We start from the raw sequence: 17304 nt of genomic DNA on the forward strand, positions 1-17304 counted from the left end.
GGCATGGTGGCGCGTACCTGTAATCCCAGCTACATGAGAGGCTGAGGCAGAATTGCTTGAACCCAGGGGGCGGAGGTTGCAGTAAGCCGAGATCACACCATTATACTCCAGCCTGGGCGACAAGAGTGAAACTCCATCTCAAAACAATTTTAAAAAGCTGTTGGATCCCCAGAAATACTGTAAGCCTTGAGAGAGATGTGACTGTATTCTGAGTCACATATGGTTGCAACATCTGCTTCTCAAGTTATAGACTAACCCACTTCCTTATTTTTCTTGTACTGTATAGTAACTAGAGAAAATTAAATGACGTCAAGGACAAAAACCTCCTGCCTTGTTAATTAATGACCCTTATTATAGGTTAACTTCTCCTTTGTTGTCTTGCTTTGCTTAGATCAGATGACAGAAAACATATGACTATTACACCGTCTGCAAAAGATGCTATATGTACCCTTCCCAAAAAGAAACACTGCCTATAATCAATCAAATTGTTATAGCTATGCACCAACCTTGTATGAAAAATGTTGTAATTATGCATAAACTCCTGTGTCTCTACCTGTATAAATGATACTTTAACTTCCCTAGTTCGGAACACTGACTCCATTTCCTTGGAGCTGGTGTTCTTAACGGACTATCTTCCAACTTTGTCCTTGAATAAACTTTATTTAAATTAGATTCTGACCCTTTTGATTATTTTAGGTTGACATTTTTGTTTTGGTACTAAGTTGTATGAATTCCTTATATATTTTGGATATTAAATCCCTGTTCACCTTTTTTTTTTCTTTTTGAAACAGTGTCACCCAGGCTAGAGTCCAGTGATGCAATCATAGCTCACTGCAGCCTTGACCTCCCAGGCTCAAGCAATCCTCCTGCCTCAGCCTCCTGATTTGCTGGGACTACAGACACAAGCCACCATGCCCAGATGATTTTTATACTTTTTTTGTAGAGATAGAGGCCTCACTTTGTTGCCCAGGCTGGCCTTAAACTCCTTGGTTCAAGTGATCCTCCTGCCTCAGCTTCCCAAAGTGCTGGAATTATATGCATTAGCCACTGCACCTAGCCGGACATTAACCCCTTCATCAAATATATCATTAGCAACCATTTTCTTCTAACCTATAGGTTGCCTTTTCATTTTGATGACTGATTTCTTTGCTGTGCAGAAGCTTTTCAGTTTGATTTAGTCCTGCTTTTTATTTTTGCTTTTGTTGCCTATTCTTTCGGTGTCATAGCCAAAAACATCATTGCCAAGGCCAATGTCAAAAAGCTGCCCATTCCCACCCCCATTTTCTTCCAGTAGTTTTACGGTTTTAGGCCTTATTTAAGTCCTTAATTCATTTTAGTTGATTTTGGTGTATGGTGTAAGATAAGGGACCAGTTTCATTCTTTTGCATGTGGATATCAGTTTTCTAACACAATTTATTGAAGAGACTATCCTTTCCCCACTGTGTATTCTTGGTGCCCCTGTTGAAAATTAGTTGACCTGCTGGGTGTGGTGGCTCATGCCTGTATTTCCAACAGTTTGGGAGGCCAGGGTGGGTGGATCACTTGAGGTCAGGAGTTCAAGACCAGCTTGGCCAACATGGTGAAACCCCATCTGTACTAAAAGCACAAAAATTAGTCAGGCATGGTGGCTCACACCTGTAATCCCAGCTACTTGTGAGGCTGAGGCAGGAGAATTGCTTGAACCTGGGAGGTGCAGGTTACAGTGAGCTGAGATCATGCCACTGCACTCCGGGACAGGCAACAGAGACTCTGTCTCAAACACGCACACACGCACATGCACACACACAAAGAAAATTAGCTGACTTTGCATGCTGGAGTTTATTAGGGATTTTCTATTCTGTTACATTAAACATAAAAACAGACATCTACGTGTCTGTTTTTGTGCCAGTACCATACAGTTTTGACTACCATAGTTTTGTGATATAATTTGAAATCAGAAAGTATGCTGCCTGTAACTTTGTTCTTCTTTCTCAAGATTGATTTGTGTATTCAGGGTCTTTTGTTCCATACAAATTTTAGAATTGTTTATTTCTTTGAAAAATGGAATTTTGATAAGATTTGTGTTTAATCATTTATTCTCTATGTCCCTTTATTTAGTATAAACTTTTTTTTTTTTTTGAAGGAGTGGAGTGCAGGCTGGAGTGCAGTGGCATGATCATGACTCACTACAGCCTCGATTTCCTGGGCTCAGGTGATCCTCCCACCTCAGCCTCCTAAGTAGCTGGGACTACAGGTATGTGCCACCATGCCCAGCTAATTTTTGTATTTTTTGTAGAGATGGGGTTTTGCCATGCTGCTCAGGCTGGTCTCGAACTCCTGGGTTCATGTGATCCGTCTGCCTCGGCCTCCCAAAGTGTTGGAACTATAGGCGTGAGCCACTGTGCCATGCCAGTATAGACATTTTAACAATATTAACTCTTCTAATCCATGAACACAGGATATCTTTCCACTTATTTGTCGTCGTCTTCAATTTCTTTCATCAATGTTTTATAAGTTTCAGTGTGTATATCTGTCATGTCCTTGGTTAAATTTATTCCTAACTATTGTATTATTTTTGATGCTGTCATAAAGGAAATTATTTTCTTGATTTCCTTTTTGGGAAGATCTTTGTTATCATAAATAAATGCAACTAATTTTTGTATGTTGGTTTTTTAATACTGCAACTTTACTGAATTTATTAGTTCTAATCTTTTTTTGTGTGTGGACTCTTTAGTTTTCTACATACAGAATTATGTCATTTACAAAGACAAATAATTTTACTTCATCCTCTCAGATTGGATGCCTCTTATTTTTCTTGTGTGATTGTTCTTGCTAGCACTTCCAGCATTATGTTGACAAGAAGTGGCAACAGTGGGCATCCTTGCTTTGTCCCAGATCTTAGAGGAAAAGTTTTCAGCTTTTCCATTAATTTTGATGTTAGCTGTGTGCTTTTCATAAATGGCGTTATTGTGCTGAGGAATTTCCTTCTATACTTATTTTGATGAATTTTTTTCTACCATGAATGAGTGTTGAAGTTTGTCAAATGCTTCTACATCTTTTGACATGATCATGTGGATTTTAATAGCACATTGATTGATTTGTATGTGTTAAACCACTCCAAAAGATAAATCCCACTTGGTCATGGTGTAGAATCTTTTTGATGTGTTGTTGAATTTGGTTTGCTACTATTTTATTGAGGATTTTTGTATCTATCACATATTTCTTCCTTCCTTCCTTCCCTTCCTTCCTTCCTTCCTTCCTTTCTCCTTCTTTCCTTTCTTCTTTCCTTCCTTCCTTCCGTCCTCCTTCCCTTCCTTCCTCCCTCCCTCCCTCCCTCCCTCCCTCCCTTCTTTCTTTCTTTCTTTCTTCTTTCTTTCTTTCTTTCTTTCTTTCTTTCCTTTCTTTTCTTTCTTTCTTTCTTTCTTTCTTTCTTTCTTTCTTTCTTTCTCTCTTTCTCTTTCTTTCTCTCTCTCTCTTTCTCTCTCTCTCTCTCTCTCTCTTTCTTTCTTTCTTCTTTCTTTCTTTCTTCTTTAACTGAGTCTTGCTCTGTCACCCAGGCTGGAGTGCAGTGGTGCCATATCAGCTCACTGCAACCTCCACCTCCTGGGTTCAAGTCATTCTCCTGCCTCAGTCTCCCAAGTAGCTGGGATTACATGTGTCCACCACACTTGGTTAATCTTTTTTTTTTTTTTTTGAGGCGGAGCCTCGGTCTGTCGCCCAAGCTGGAATGCAATGGTGGGATCTCAGCTCACTGCAAACTCCGCCTCCTGGGTTCAAGCGATTCTCCTGCCTCAGCCTCCTGAGTAGCTGGGATTACAGGCGCCTGCCAGTATGCCAGGTTAATTTTTGTATTTTTAGTAGAGATGGGGTTTCACCATGTTAGTCAGACTGGTCTCCAACTTCTGACCTCAAGTGATCCGCCCACCTCAGCCTCCCAAAGTGCCGGGATTACAGGCACGAGCCACCACGCCCGGCCAATTTTTTTGTGTTTTCAGTAGAGATGGAGTTTCACCATGTTGGCCAGCCTGGTATCAAACTCCTGACCTCAGGTGATCTGCCCACCTCGACCTCTCAAAGTGCTGGGATGACAAGGCGTGAGCCACCGCACCCGGCCTATCACATATTTCTTAATGGCAGCTCTTTTAAACACACACACACACACACACACACACGCAAACACACTCACATCCTTACTGAAACTGAAATTATTTTTTAAAGCCCAATAGCTTCCCTGACAAGGGCCCTCTTTCTTTCTGCTCAGCCTCTGACTGGGGAGTGATCCCATTCTCTATACAAAAAGTCATCTAAAAAGTTCAGCCGACAGCTAGAAAGCAGAAAAGCTGGGACTGAGATTTGAATGCATCAGCCTTATTCCAAAGCCCATGCAATACTCTCAAGCTGGTAAAATCAGTCCTACAGACCTTAATCTATTTGACCATATCAATTTAGAAATCTTCATCAGAGCTACGGAGAAAGATCCCCCCGCCACCTCCACATAACTGTATCATTTAGAATTGGTAGATGTCAGGCAAACTCAATAAATGGCTTATGCAAGAAAGACTTGGTTGGTTATTACCAAGGCTTTTAGAATGCAGTTTCTCATTTGCTGTGGACATGACCATAAAAAAATTTCCCAGTAGGTTTTCTATCTGCTACTTTGCTAGCAGTCAGCTTATTGGGAACAGTTGATTAGCTGTAATAGAAATGCAGTACAAATACAATGTGAACCACATGTGATTTTTCTTTTTTTTCTAATAACTTTCATCAGTAATCAATGAGATTTTAAAATTCTGCTGGATCTCTTGAATCATGCAAATGTGCTTTGCCTTTGTGTTGTAACCCTTGTGGGATGCTAATAACCAAGCAGTTTGTAGTAGAGTTAACTTAGGCTGGTTCTAGGACTCATTCATGTTCACTCACTGTACAATCATCTCTGGAAATGTAAAATTTACTTTTATATTGTTATGTAGGGCTGACAGGACAGCTGGATCAGTTTCAGTAAAAAGGTTTTTCCTGCCAGGAAAAAAAAAAAAAAAAAAAAAAGGAAGACTTTGTCTTCCACCCAAAAATGTAGACAGTTGACCTAGCAAGTATTAAACCTAAATCTAGTTGAAACATGGACCTGTACGTCTTTGGAGCTCCTTGTTTTATCAAAAGAGGCTCTGTTGGCAGAATTATCTGTGGATATTTGTTGACTCTATTTTATAAAGTGTATTTGATATGGTGCTGGCAAAACCTAATAAACACAACACAAAATACAGTCTACATTCCTGTATAATGTCTCTTTCTGTTTTGAAAATCTTTTCAGTATGTAGACTGTAAAAAAAGATTCTCTCTAACGTATATCAGTCGTTTTAGATATTCAGCATTTGAAAATGAAGTTCCTGAAGAGAAACAAATATTCTGTTTGTTTTGATGTTCTACCCCTTTGGGGTCAAGTTAAAAAAGTGATTTTATGGCTGGGCGCGGTGGCTCACGCCTGTAATCCCAGCACTTTGGGAGGCTGAGGCGGGTGGATCACGAGATCAGGAGATCAAGACTATCCTGGCTAACACGGTGAAATCCCATCTCTATTGAAAATACAAAAAAATTAGCCAGGCGCGGTGGCGGGCGCCTGCAGTCCCAGCTACTCGGGAGGCTGAGGCAAGAGAATCGCTTAACCCGGGAGGCGGATCTTGCAGTGAGCCGAGATCGCGCCTCTGCCCTCCAGCCTGGGCGACAAAGCGAGACTGTCTCAAAAAAAAAAAAAGTGATTTTATGATAAATTTATAAAGATTACCTTTGAAAGCTGAAATTCATTCATCTGATTAATATTTATTAAAGGCCTATTATGAGAGAGCATAAGGGGAACATCGAAGGTGAATACTGGTGTGCATTACAGTTCTTCAAGCAGTTTATAATGTTGTTAAAAGCTTTAAAAATAGACATAATACTTAAAGGCAGTCGCAGTGGCTCACACCTATAATTCCAGCACTTTGGGAGACTGAGGCAGGCGGATTACCTGAGGTCAGGAGTTTGAGACCAGCCTGGCCAACATGGTGAAACCTTGTCTCTACTGAAAACACAAAAATTAGCCGGGCGCAGTGGTGCATGCCTGTAGTCACAACTACTCAGGAGGATGAGGCAGCAGAATTCTTTGAACCTGGGAGGCAGAAGTTGCAGAAAGCCGAGATTGTGCCACAGCACTCCACCCTGGGTGACAGAGTGAGATTCCGCCTCAAAAAAAAAAAAAAAAAAAGGAAAAGACAAAATACTTAAATGACTGACAACATTAAAATAAATAGCTATAAAAGACAAATCTAAAAATTACTGAATCATGGCATCTCAAAGTTGAAGGAACTTTAGTGTTTCTTTAGCCGTATGCTTTTCAAAATGGGACATGCACATCTGGAGATGTGCTTATTTTTTTGAGGGTGATCAAGGGTAAGTTGAAGCCACAGGATGGACATGCCATGCTTTCCTGGAACATAAAGGTTTTCCCAAAATTAGAGGAAAACATTATTTTTATTTAATAAATTATTTAGAGAAGAATGTAATATGTACATTAATTTCCTTATACTTATGTCTTTTCCCCACTTTTTAATTTAATTTTATTTTATTAGAGGAAAACATTATTTTTATTTAAAAAAGTATTTAGAGGCGCATGTAATATGCACATTAATTTCCTTATATTTATGTCTTTTCCCCACTTTTTTTTTTTTTTTTTTGAGACAGAATCTCACTCTGCCACCTTGGCTGGAGTGCAGTGGTACAATCTTGGCTTACTACAACCTCCATCTCCCAGGCTCTCCCACCTCAGCCTTTTCAGTAGCTGGGACCACAGGCACCCACCACCACTCCTGGCTAATTTTTGTATTTTTTTTAGAGATGGGGTTACGCCATGTTGTCCAGGCTGGTCTCGAACTCCTGGACTCAAGACATCCACCTGACTGGGCCTCCCAAAGTGCTTGGGTTACAAATGTGAGCTACCACACCGGGCCTTTCTTTTCCCCATTATTATCTTCTACTCTCATGAGAAAAGGAAAAGGCCTCAAGACATGGAAGACTTCAACAATTTTTATTTTCCCCTGTCTGCATAGTAAACCCACATGTAGCAGGCCTACCAGTGTGATTGCTAATATAGCATCATGAAACTTTCAAAGATAAAACATAGATTCCAAGTAAGTTGATTGATTTGCAATTTTACCCTCACATGCTCAGCATTTCTTAGTTTGCTCTTCTTTATATAGACAGTTTAATGGGGAAAAGCTGAGAAAAAATGATTCTCTAATTCTCTGTAAAAAGCATGAATTCTTCCTAAAATTTTCCAAATTGTGGTCTCCTACATTTTTTTTTTTTTTTTTTTTTTTTTTTGAGACAAGTTCTTGCTTTGTTGCTTTGTTGCCCAGGCTGGAGCACAGTGGCGCAATCTCAGCTCACTGCAGCCTCAACTTCCTGGGCTCAAATGATCCTCCCACCTCAGCCTCCTGAGTAGCTAGGACTACAAGCATGTGCCACCACTCTTGGCTAATTTTTAAATTTTTTATAGTGACAGGATTTCACTATGTTGCCCAGGCTAGTCTTGCACTCCTGGGCTCAGGCGATCCTCTCACCTCAGCCTCCCAGAGTGCTGAGATTACAGGCATGAGACACTGCACCTGGCCTCTCTTACTCTCTTGTACAAACCCAGTATGGTTGGCCCTCTGTATCCATGAGTTCCACAGCCTTGGATTGAAAATAATTGAAAAACAAACAAAATAACAATTAAAAATAATACAAATTTTAAAAACAATATGGTATAGCAACTATTTACATAGCATTTACATTGTATTAGGTATTATAAATAGTCTAGAGATGACTGAAAGTATACAGGAGTATGTGTATAGGTTATATGTAAATACTATGCCATTTTATATAAAGGACTTGAGCATCCTTGGATTTTGGTATCTGAGGAGGGTCCTGGAACCAATCAATCCCTCGTGGTTCCCAAGGGACAGCTGTACCAGGATATGCATCATCCACTTTGTGGCATGAGTTCAGAGGAAGAAGAAAACCATGGTAGATAGAAGCTACAATAATCAAAATAATTGAAATAATCACAAGTTTAATGATATACAGGCAGTGCTTGATTGAGACATTGATGAATAGATAGGATTTGAACATTTATTTATCATTCGAATAATAAAATGAATAGAAAATATTTGACTATTCATTTATCTTCATTGATGATGGGGCAGAGAATTCTGGGAAGAGAGTATAGTGTAATGAAACCAGCATGGTCTTCGAAGACAGAGAGACTTGGGCCCAAGATCTGTCCCCTTTTATTTTTTCTTTGAGACAGGGTCTAACCCTGTCACCTAGGCTGGAGTGCACTGGTGCAATCATAGATCACTGCAGCCTCCAACTGCTCAGCTCAAGCGATCCTCCTACCTCAACCTCCTGAGTAGCTGCGACTACCGACATGTGCCACCACACCCAGCTAATTTTTGTATTTTTTGTAGAGACAAGGTTTCCCCATGTTTACCCAAGCTAGTCTCAAACTCCTGGGCTTAATCGATCTGCCTGCCTTGGCCTCCCAAAGTGCTGGGATTACAGGAGTGAACCACCGTGTCCAGCAGATCTGGCGCTTTCACTTAGGAAATGTATGGCATTGGGAAAGAATTCCTTCCTCACAAAGTCATCCTGATGGTTTTCTTAGCTACTCTGTGTGAATTTGAAAGCATGGCATCTGGGATATGTAAAACATGCTTGATAAAATTTCTCATCTCTCCAGGTGACAGAAACAGCATGAGCTTGTTGTCCTCACAACCTTGCTGTTCCTGTCATCTTCTCTCCAAGTGACAGGAACAGCAGGGTTGTGAGGACCTGCTTCTGATATTTTAGCAACAGTTTGACCTCAGTCTGGTTTGAGTGAAGGCTCATAGTAAAGCTATGATGACATAAAATTAAGATGTTATTCATATTTTATATAATCTTCTTAAGGAAAACTCTAATAAAATCCAGAGTTAACTAACTTACATGTAGCTATAAAATTATTTATGTTAAGGAAACCTGATATGTCCAGCATAAGAAAATACTTTATTTCTTAGAAAGCAATATTCCCTGTTCACCTTGCTTCTTCTAGAGGAATAAAAATTATATCTCTTATAATTACAGAAGCATTTTCTCTTTTGGGGGATTTGGAGTTAGTGAGACTGAAAAACAATTTTGTGGGGTTTCATTCAGCTATTAGTTATTTTCCTTACTAACTACTCTCTCCCCTCACCAACTTCTATTGAAAAACCACAGCACAACCTGGCTAGTTCATTTTTAACAAAAATAACATGACTTGGAAATTGTGCTGCTGGTGCACATCTGGACTTCACCACTTAATCCTCACCATGAGAAGCACAAGGTGAGGTTTCATTATGGCCACTGTGTGAAGCCAAATTGGGGACTTCCCCTGGGAGTCTCCAGGGTGTACATTCCTGTGTCTGAGGCCAGCATGCTCCAGCAGTGACTCCCCAGGCCACTATTTTTGGACACCAGCTAGATTGTTCAATATGATACTTTGTTGTTTTTTAAAAGAGCTCAAAAAGGAGTCTGTGTGGGTGAAAGTGTGATTTTTGGAGTGCTTCTACTTCTGCATTCCCCGATTTTTGTTTTTCTCAGTTTACTGCCAGCCATATTACAGAACTTCTCTGGGGTATGAAGAAGTTGAGTGACAGGCCTTTATGCATATACAGGAATTACTCATTCAACTTCTGCTGTGCAGCTGCCCAGGACTCTTCAAGGATGAGAGAACAGTAAACAAGAATGTAGCAAAAATCTAGGACTGGACAAAGGGCTAAAACAAAAGAATTATTTTTAATGGGAAAAAGAACTAAGGAACCTTCTCTGATCATGCACATATAAGATGTAGAGTAGCAGGAAAAGTTAGGTTTTGTAATCTAGCACATAGAGATTTGAATTCTGTCTCCACCATTTCCTAACCATCCTCCTCCTCCACATTTCTTTGAATGTGTTACTTAATGTCACATGTTTCAGTTCCTCCATGTATAAAATGTGATCAAATAATAGTGATAATAGCTAATGTTTATTGTGTACTTACTTTATGGAAGCACATTGCATATAGTATCTCATTTAAATCCAAGAGGTAGGAAATATTATTATTCCTATGTTCAGGCATAAATATCTGAGGCGGCTCAGAGATGAAACAACTATTTTGCAGGATAGCCAAAGATAACATAGGCCAGGCATGGAGGCTCATGACTGTAATCCCAACACTTTAGGAGGCTGAGGCTGGTGGATCACTTGAGGTCAGGAGTTTGAGACCAGCCTGGGCTACATAGTGAGACCCTGTCTTGAAAATAATAATAACATAAACAAGTGTCTCAGCATGTTGCACAGAAGTTACTCTATAAATAACAACTATTTTTATAAAATATTATCTTACAATAACTGGTATATTTAATAACTGGTATTTTAGAAGATGAGATATTTCAATGCCACACCTCTACAACCATTTGATCTTTGACAAACCTGACAAAAACAAACAATGGGGAAAGAATTCCCTATTTAATAAATGGTTCTGGGAAAACTGGCTAGCCATATGCAGAAAACAGAAAACTGGAACCCTTCCTTACATCTTATACAAAAATTAACTCAAGATGGATTAAAGACTTACATGTAAAACCCAAAACCATAAAAACCCTAGAAGAAAACCTAGGCAATACCATTCAGGACATAGGCATGGGCAAAGACTTCATGACTAAAACACCAAAAGCAATCGCAACAAAAGCCAAAATTGACAGATGGGATCCAGTTAAACTAAAGAGCTTCTGCACAGCAAAAGAAGCTGTCATCAGAGTGAACAGGTAACCTACAGAATGGGAGAAAAAATTTTCAGTCTACCCATCTGACAAAGATCTAATATCTCAGCATCTACAAGGAACTTAAGCAAACTTACAAGAAAAAAATAACCCCACCAAAAAGTGGGCAAAGGATATGAACAGACACTTCTCAAAAGAAGACATTCATGTGGCCAACAAACACATGAAAAAAGGCTCATCGTCACTGGTCATTAGAGAAATGCAAATTAAAATCGCAATGAGATACCATCTCATGCCAGTTAGAGTGGTGATTATTAAGTCAGGAAACAACAGATACTGGCGAGGATGTGGAGAAATAGGAAGGCTTTTACACTGCTGGTGGGAGTGTAAATTAGTTCAGCCATTGTGGAAGACGGTGTGGCGATTCCTCAAGGATCTAAAACCAGAAATACCATTTGACCTAGCAATTTCATTACTGGGTATATACCCAAAGGATTATAAATCATTCTACTATAAAGACACATGCACATGTATGTTTATTGCAGCACTATTGACAATAGCAAAGACTTGGAACCAACCCAAATGCTCATCAATGATAGACTGGATAAAGAAAATATGGCACATGTACACCAGGGAATACTATGCAGCCATAAAAAAAAAAGAGCTATTGTCCTTTGCAGGAACATGGATGAAGCTGGAAGCCATCATTCTCACCAAACTAACACAGGAACAGAAAACCAGACACTGCATGTTCTCACTCATAAGTGGGAGTTGCACAATGAGAACACATGGACACAGGAAGGGGAACGCCACACACCAGGGCATGTTGGGGGATGGGGGGCAAGGGGACAGAGAGCATTAGGACAAATACCTAACGCATGCAGGGCTTAAAACCTAGATGACGGGTTGATAGGTGCAGCAAACCACCATGGCACATGTATACGTATGCAACAAACCTGTAAGTTCTGCACATGTATCCCAGAACTTAAAGTAAAATTAAAAAAAAAAAAAGAATAACAAAAATTTCATCCTTCTACTTCAAAGCTTCTCTAAAAAAAAAAAAAAAAAAAAAAAAGACGAGATATTTCAAAAATATAAGTTGTGACCATCCATAAGTTATCTGCACCCATGGTTCAAAGTTTTCTGATTAGTTATGAAATATGAGTAGATTTATGGTTCTCACATTTTGGTGTGAGTGAGTGAGTGCATAAAATTGCAGATTCCACAAATTTTGACTTCGTGCATCCCAGGGCTCTGCGTTTTTGAAAAACATGCCAATAATTCATTCCAAAGCTGGTGGTCAGTTTGGAGGCAAACTTTGATAAATATTGGCCTAGAAGATCTCCAAAGTCTCATCCAGCTCTAAAATGACAAAATATATTTTTTTAAGCTGTCATGGGGTTATGGGGGAAGGAGGGCAGTTTTCAACAAATTGAAATGTCAGGGAAAATTAGAGGTGTTCCAAATTACATGGAACTCTTCACAGGGTTTTTTTCTCTTTGTGGATACATTCCAAAGACCAAATTCCATATTAGTTGTTTGCTCAGAGATGCAATGTAAGGTCTGATATGATTCCAAAGATTAGTAGAGTAAATATTGACCCAATTAGCTCTAAAATGGATGAGGGACAGTTCCTAAGAAAATTATAGCATATTAGAAACACCATGCCATCTGTAGAATTGCCATTCTCATCTCTAAAGATACTTCTTTCCAGAGAGTCTCGAAGTCCTGGAACCATGTTGGCAAATGCTTCCTCCTTGGCTCTCTTTTTCTTTTTTTTTTTTCTTTTATTTATTTATTTATTGAGACAGAGTCTCACTCTGTCGCCCAGGCTGGAATGCAGTGGTGCGATCTCAGCTCACTGCAAACTCGGCCTCCTGGGTTCACGCCATTCTCCTGCCTCAGCCTCCTGAGTAGCTGGGGCTACAGGTGCCTGCCACCGCACCCGGCTAATTTTTTGTATTTTTAGTAGAGACGGGGTTTCACCGTGGTAGCCAGGATGGTCTTGATCTCCCGATCTCATGATCCACCTGCCTCGGCCTCCCAAAGTGCTGGGATAGGAATGAGCCACCGCACCGGGCTGGGTTTTTTCTTTTAGGGTCTGCACTGGTGATTGCCTTTCTTTTATGATAATCTATTCAGTCACTACTAATCAAATCACAACCCCTCTTGTTTTCATTAAAATCAGTGTCCTTAATGAGATTTGAGAAGCAAATGACATCAGCAGCTCCAAATTCTTTAGTTCACACTGCAGCCAGTTTCCCCTCCCCACAACCCCTCACCCCTTTTACCCACCCATCACCGATCCACACACTCCCCACCCGCATCCACACATTGGCTAAAAGTACCAATCAATGAGGGCCTTTTCACTTTGTTCCCAGAGGAGGAAAGGAAACGTCAACCATCTCAGCACAGTTAGAAAACAACACCAATAACTCACTCAGTACATGCTAGCACTGTGGGTAATTTATTCAGCCTGCCCTTACCTCCATGCATTCAGGTGACTTTAGACCTCCCCCACAGGTTCCCTAAAGGAGGCATGGCTACAGCAAAAATGAAATAAAATCAAAATTCTCCATTGAGACCATTTTCCTGGATGTGCTCTGTAATTAGTTATTTGTGCTCCATGCAAATAATCCTAAAATCTTAAGACAGACTAGAAAAGTCACATTGTGCATGATTTCATTTATATGGAAGTATTCCATTTATATGAAAATATATCCAGGATAGGAAAATCCCTAGAGGCAGAAAGCAGACTGGTAGTTGCCCAGGAGCTAGAGAGGAGGCTAGGGAGTGGCTGCTTAAGGAATGTGGGGTTTTCTTTTGGGGATAGGAAAATAGAGGTTCGGCCGGGCTCGGTGGCTCAAGCCTGCAATCCCAGCACTTTGGGAGGCCGAGGTGGGCGGATCACGAGGTCAGGAGATCAAGACCATCCTGGCTAACATGGTGAAACCCCGTCTCTACTAAAAAATACAAAAAACTAGCCGGGCGAGGTGGCGCGCGCCTGTAGTCCCAGTTACTCGGGAGGCTGAGGCAGGAGAATGGCGTGAACCCGGGAGGCGGAGCTTGCAGTGAGCTGAGATCCGGCCACTGCACTCCAGCTCGTGCCACAGAGTGAGACTCCATCTCAAAAAAAAAAAAAAGAAAGAAAATAGAGGTGGTAGTTACACAAGTCTGCATATGCTGAACGCCACTGAATTGTATACTTTAAAATGCTTAATACCATCTTATGTCAATTTCACCTCAATTTTTAAAAATCTTGATTAAGAGGAAAACTCCTCCGCTCGGCCGGCCCCGCTAAAAGCGCTCTCCACTGCTGTCCTCTTCAACTCAACATGGTGGCCTACTGGGCGATTGGCATCCTCAGCCGCGTCTCTGCCTTCAGGATCCTCTGCTCCCGAAGTTATATATGCTGCAGTTTTACAGAGTCTTCTGCTTTGCAGACCAGAACCCATATGAACCATGGAGTCAAAGGGGATGTGGCAATTATTCGAATTAACTCTCCCAATTCAAAGGTAAATACACTGAATGAAGACCTGCATTCAGAGTTCACAGAAGTTATGAATGAAACCTGGGTTACTAATCAAATCAGAAGTGCCGCCCTTATCTCATCAAAGCCAGGCTGCTTTATTGCAGGTGCTGATATCAACATGTTAGCCACTTGCAAGACCCCTCAAGAAGTAACACAGATATCACAAGCAGCATAGAGAACATATGAGAAACTTGAAAAGGCCACAAAGGCTGTTGTGGCTGCCATCAGTGGATCCTGCCTGGGAGGAGGACTTGAGCTTGCGATTTCATGCCAATACAGAATAGCAACAAAAGATAGAAAAACATATTAGGTGCCCCTGAAGTCTTGCTGGGGATCTTACCGGGAGCAGGAGGCACACAAAGGTTGCCCAGAATGGTGGGTGTGCCCTGCTGCTTTTGACATGATGCTGCCTAGTAGAAATATCCTTGCAGACAGGGCAAAGAAAATGGGACTGGTTGACCAATTGGTGGAACCCCTGGGAACAGGACTAAAACCTCCAGAGTAACGGGCAATCGAATACCAAGAAGAAGTTGCAATTACTTTCGCCAAAGGTCTAGCTGATAAGATCTCTCCAAAGAGAGACAAGGGATTGGTGGGAAAATTGACAGGGTGCGCCATGACTATTCCATTTGTCAGGCAACAGGCTTACAAAAAAGTAGAAGAAAAAGTGCGAAAGGAGACTAAAGGCCTTTATCCTGTGCCTCTGAAAATAATTGATGTGGTAAAGATGGGAATTGAGCAAGGGAGTGATGCTGGTTATCTCTCTGAATCTCAGAAATTTGGAGAGCTTGCAATGACCAGTGAATCAAAGGCCTTGATGGGACTCTACCATGATCAGGTCTTGTGCAAGAAGAATAAATCTGGAGCTCCACAGAAGGATGTTAAGCATCTGGTTATTCTTGGTGAAGGGCTGAATGGAGCAGACATTGCCCAAGTCTCTGTGGATAAGAGGCTAAAGACTATACTTAAAGATACCACACTCACTAGGCTAGGCCAAGGACAGCAACAAGTGTTCAAAGGATTGAATGATAAAGCGAAGAAGAAAGCTCTAACATCATTTGAAACCTCCAGAGGAATCATTTGAAAGGGATTCCATCTTCAGCAACTTGACTGGGCAGCTTGATTAGCAACATTTTAAAGGTCGACATGGTGATTGAAGCTGTGTTTGAGGACCTTAGTCTTAAGCACAGAGTGCCAAAGGAAGTAGAAGTGGTGGTTCCAGATCACTGAGTCTTTGCCAGTAACACATCTGCTTTCCCAATCAGTGAAATTGCTGCTGTCAGCAAAAGACCTGAGAAGGTGATTGGCATGCACTACTTCTCTCCCGTCGACAAGATGCAGCTGCTGGAGATGATTACAACCGAGAAAACTTCCAAAGACGCCAATGCTTCAGCTGTAGCAGTCGGTCTCAAGCAGGGGAAGGTCATCATTGTGGTTAAGGATGGACCTGGCTTCTATACCACCAGGTGTCTTTCACCCATGATGTCTGAAGTCATCCGAATCCTCCAGGAAGGAGTTGACCTCAAGAAGCTGGATTCCCTGACCACAAGCTTTGGCTTTCCTGTGGGTGCCGCCACACTGGTGGATGAAGTTGGGGTGGATGTAGTGAAACACGTGGCAGAAGATCTGCGCAAAGCCTTTGGGGAGCGGTTTGGAGGTGGAAACCCAGAACTGCTGACACAGATGGTGTTCAAGGGCTTCCTAGGTCGCAAGGCTGGGAAGGGCGTTTACATCTATCAGGAGGATGTGAAGAGTAAGAATTTGAATTCTGACGTGGATAGTATCTTAGTGAGTCTAAAGATGCCTCCTAAGTCTAAAGTCTCCTCAGGTGAAGACATCCAGTTCCGCCTGGCTACAAGATTTGTGGATGAGGCGGTCACGTGCCTGCGAGAGGGGATCTTGGCCACACCTGCAGAGGGAGACATCGCAGCCATCTTTGGGCTCGGCTTCCCGCCTTGTCTTGGAGGGCCTTTCTGCTTTGTGGATCTGCGTGGCGCCCAGAAGGTAGTGGACCGGCTCAAGAAGTATGAGGCTGCCTATGGAAAACAGTTCACTCCATGCTAGCTGCTGGCTGACCACGCTAACAGCCCTAACGAGAAGTTCTCGGTGAGCAGGTCTCATGCCTCGCTCGGTCAGTGCACTAACCCCAGCCGCAGGCAGTGCTGGTTTTCCAACAGAGTGGCGTCTAGATTTATCAGAGTAACGAGAAGGAAGACAAACTGGCACTGGGTTTGCTCCCTGATTAAAGTGCCTTCAGCCAAAGACCATCTCTCCCTCCTGGTGAAGTCTGACTGTGAATTAGAGTTTGCACTTCCTATTGGAAGGTGGAACCCACTGTGCTCATTGTATAAGCCCTGAGGCCTAGAGTGGCAGCCAAGAGCCATCTGGAGCCATCTCTGCCTGTTCCTCCCAGGAGGCCAGGTTGGCCGGGGTGGTGAGGGCAATTCTGCACCCAGCCAAACACGTAACAGTAAACTCTGTATCAGCGTCTCTGCCTGGCTTTTCCTTTTGCTTCTGTCTTTGCCCTTCTGGTTGAAATGCCTCCTTCGAAAAGCAAGCTGGAAGAAAGCCCTGTGCTTTGGGAGTAAGAATGCTTGTGCAGAATTCTAGGCAGCACCTTAGGGAGGGACTGTGATGAGAGAAAGTGGGACCTGGTGGGCTTAAAACCACACACACCTGCCTGTGTAGATGTTTTGCCTGGGCTTCTGCTCACCGTGGTGTACCAGGATATTAAAGCAAAAAAAAAAAAAAAAAAAAACCTGATTAAACTCAGAGACTTCTAGGGACTGAATAGCCAGAAAAAAGAAACAAGCAATGACTGGGCTGCTCTCTCTTCAAGTATGTTATTAGTTTGTACAATCAGAGGAGAAAATCCATAAATAAGGGTTGCAAAGATGACAAGGGCTCTGGGACCGAGAAGAAAGAACAGATACGGGAATGGGAGGAAAGAGCCCAGGATATCAATGGAAAGTTCACTTGGCCAAAACTAGGCAGCAGATGTGT

General features: G+C 41.7%; 1 non-coding gene and 1 pseudogene across 2 annotated transcripts; both read left to right on the forward strand.

The window, feature by feature from the left end:
* Positions 1 to 4545: 4545 nt before the first annotated feature.
* Positions 4546 to 4666, forward strand: LOC117091236. The gene has a single exon (XR_004440344.1). It is a non-coding gene; the product is annotated as a small nucleolar RNA SNORA32 (small nucleolar RNA).
* Positions 4667 to 14087: 9421 nt separating this feature from the next.
* On the forward strand, positions 14088 to 16659 carry LOC117090911 (annotated as a pseudogene). The gene has a single exon (XR_004440148.1). The product of XR_004440148.1 is annotated as a trifunctional enzyme subunit alpha, mitochondrial-like (transcript).
* The last annotated feature ends 645 nt before the right edge of the window (positions 16660 to 17304 follow it).

This window comes from Trachypithecus francoisi, unplaced genomic scaffold, assembly GCF_009764315.1.
Source record: "Trachypithecus francoisi isolate TF-2019V2 unplaced genomic scaffold, Tfra_2.0 Lachesis_group11, whole genome shotgun sequence".
NCBI lineage: Eukaryota > Metazoa > Chordata > Mammalia > Primates > Cercopithecidae > Trachypithecus > Trachypithecus francoisi.